Genomic DNA, 3,392 nt, shown 5'->3' with positions numbered 1-3,392 from the left:
TTTTTCTCCGGTACCAGGAACCGAACTCACGACCTTGTGCTTGCCAGGCAGGCGCTTTGCCGCTGAGCTAAATCCCCAGCCCCTTAATCCACTTTCAATGACATCACAGTTAACTATCACAATCTACCTCTTGTCAATGTGACAACTCGACATATTTCCTCAAATCATATTGTTTCCATATAAATAGCAAGTTCATAATCACACCTAAAATAATACAGTTACCCTGTGTACAAACAGAAATGCACTAATTCCATCCCCAGAATAGAAGCCAAAGGTTTTCTTTGGGCGATGCTTCCTCTTCCAACATTTCATACCTTCAACATTATAATATAGAATTAACAATATTTAACCGATATTGTCTATCAGTATTATGTTACAAAAAAAGAAAGAAAATAAAGATACTTACTTAATATATGTGTATATGCCTAAGCATATTAATGAAATAGGAAAGTAAAATTATAACTAGAGATTTTGTTTCTGTAATTGATCATAGGTCAGAACTGCCATTTATAACTCTTTTTCCACCCATCCTGTAGTCCCTTGATTTTCAGCAAGCACCTCACCAGGTCTTGGCTCTTTCCCTGGTGGGGTGACCCATACCTTCATTTCTGAAGGCTCTGGACCATTTGTCATCCTCTAGATAGGGTTGTTTTAGTTTCCCCATGACCTTAATAACAGGTCATAGTAACACTAGGAATTGCTCTAAGGAACTTTTTGCACTCTATATATGTTCTTCCTTCCCTCCACTGTAGAACAGTAACCTAATTCCCCTTGATAGTTTGGGTCAATCACCTCTGGCAATCATGTGACTCCATTTCATGTTTATTTACTCAGAGGTATGAAGAAACCCAAAATGATTAGTGGGAAGTTTTAGTTTCCGGTGTAATGGAATCATTGTGCTTTTTGGTACAAGCCTTCCCCCCTCTGGAACTAACACTTGTAAGCCAGCAGAGCATAAAGTTGTGGGAAAAGGAAACAAAAAGTTCCTAATGAGTTACTGGGGGTAATGGTGACTATGCATAACCTCCATCTCTGCCACTGTGGCTACACTGTTCATGAGCCCACTGGGCAATGACAGGGGTGGCTGAAGAAAAGGTTGACTTCTATCCAGAGAACAGTTAGTCCTATCCACTTAATTATTGTAGTCATCTTCTGTTGAGTTACCTTTTGATGAACATTTATATGGGACACGCATATCTTTACACCCTTCACCCATATGGAGACGTCTACGCACATACCTCTTTGAAAAGTATCTTTGTCACCAACTTTCCAGTCATGTTCCTTCCAAGTTCCTCATCACCTAGTCAGACCATCCAGTCAGTATATAGTCACACATCTGCCTTCTTTTTCTTCTTTTTTGTTTTTTTCCAGTACCGGGAATCAAACTCACAACCTTGCATTTGCCAGGCAGTCACTGTGCTGCTGAGCTAAATACCGAGCCTACATCTGGCTGTTTTTTCTTCCAAGCAAAATGTATGACAGGTGCTCTATCTAACTTCAGCCCATGGTGAAGATTTCCCTTCACCAGTCTTTCGGGGATGCTTTGGAAAGTGTGACTGTAGTGTTGCAACTGTTCAATTCAGGTGGTGCCCACATAACTTCCAGTATCACTGTAACACAGGCTCTAGTCTTCTCTTTTTCTGCCAGTTATATGATATGCTCTATGAGGCCACAGCCTTATGCTGTGGGACAGCAGGCAGTCTAGCAGGAGTGGAAGCCATGGGTATTTGGGCAACTTCTTTGTTTGTTTGTTTTTGTTTTTTTTTTGTTTTTGTTTTTTACTGTAGATTTAAAAAATTAGTATATGTTTACAGTCCATGTAGTTTATAATCATCTTGGGGAGTGGTTACAATGTACATACCACAATTTCTTTCTTTTTTAAAAATCCTTTCCACCTCCCTCCCTCATCTAGTTCCCCTATCCTGTGTTTCATTCTTGTTAATCTTGACTCATGTTGTAGTATATAATGTTTATATTAATCGAGGTTATGAGGTTCCTATACACAGTATATCTTTATTCTACCTATTTTTTCTTCCTCTCCTCCTCCTCACTCCTTGCCCTTATTCCCTTGAACTACTTCCCTATTGCAAGAGATTTATCTTTGTGTCCCTTTCTATCCATCCTTTGTCATTTTCTTTCTTTGTACTTTGCCTCACTTAAATGAGAGATAACATATGGTATTTAAGCTTGTAAGTCTGGTTTATTACACTCAACATTATACCTCCCAGCTGCATCCATTTTCCTACAAATGGCTCAAATTTGCCATTCCTCATGGATGACTAGTATTCAGTTTCATATAGATTGCTTATAGATACACCTTTTCTTTATCCAGTCATCTGTTGATAGGTATACAGGCTGCTCCTAGGACTTAGCTATTATGAATTGGGCTACTATAAACATGGTATGCATGTATCACTGTGGTACAGTGACTTACAAGTGTTTCTTTTCTGGCCAGACTGCAAGACTTTCGGGGGCTGGGGATTTAGCTCAGCGGCAAAGCGCTTGCCTGGCAAGCACAAGGTCGTGAGTTCGGTTCCCGGTACCAGAAAAAAAAAACAAAAAAACAAAAAAACAAACAGACTGCAAGACTTTCAAATTGTTTGCCTCTGCTTTTAGCCCCTAATTTCACTCTAAGTCTGGTTAAAAGCAGTAAGCAGTATCCATGGACAGACTGAATGCTGGATTACCTTTAAATTTCCTTTGACAGATCAAAGAATCTGTTGCCTTTAAACTCAGCCTCAAAGTTTCATGGTGCAAACAAAATGTAGACAAATTCTGCTGAAATGTGATACTAATGGCCTCCCAGGAGGGCCTTCAATCTGACCTGAAACCTCCTGAGCACAGTCTACTGTCCATACCCCATCAGCATCTCGTCTTCTTAGCTACCACCAGAACTGCCCATCATGCTTTGTTTACAGCAAGCTTCTCTAGTCCACATCTCCGAACCTCTCCAAACCTCTCCCAGAAACTAGCTCCATTTAGTCAGGTATAGTCAGAGCAATGGGCCACACTCCTAGTATTGATTTTTCCATGTTACTCAGATTTTTGCTGCAGTAACAATATATTCAATATGCAAAACTAAAAGGAAGACAAGTTTATTTTGGTACATCATAGCAGAAGGATATAGTGGAAGAAAACTGCTCACCTCAGTAGCCAAGAGGCAGGGAGTAGGGGAATAACTTAACAAGAAGGAACAAGATACCAGATGTAATTCCCAAGGCCATGCTTTCATGACCCATTGAGACATACCTAGAAGTGTATTTCTAACCTCATTAACACCTATCAGGCCAATAACACTACAAACAAGACTCAGCAACACTACCCCTACATTGCAGAGCCCAGGAACTAACTCACATCATCCAGTCTGGAGCTGTTTAGCTTGTCCTGATTTA

The sequence above is a fragment of the Chinchilla lanigera genome, unplaced genomic scaffold (assembly GCF_000276665.1).
Source record: "Chinchilla lanigera isolate Chin_1 unplaced genomic scaffold, ChiLan1.0 scaffold00058, whole genome shotgun sequence".
NCBI lineage: Eukaryota > Metazoa > Chordata > Mammalia > Rodentia > Chinchillidae > Chinchilla > Chinchilla lanigera.
Note: the sequence above shows the minus strand (reverse complement) of the source record.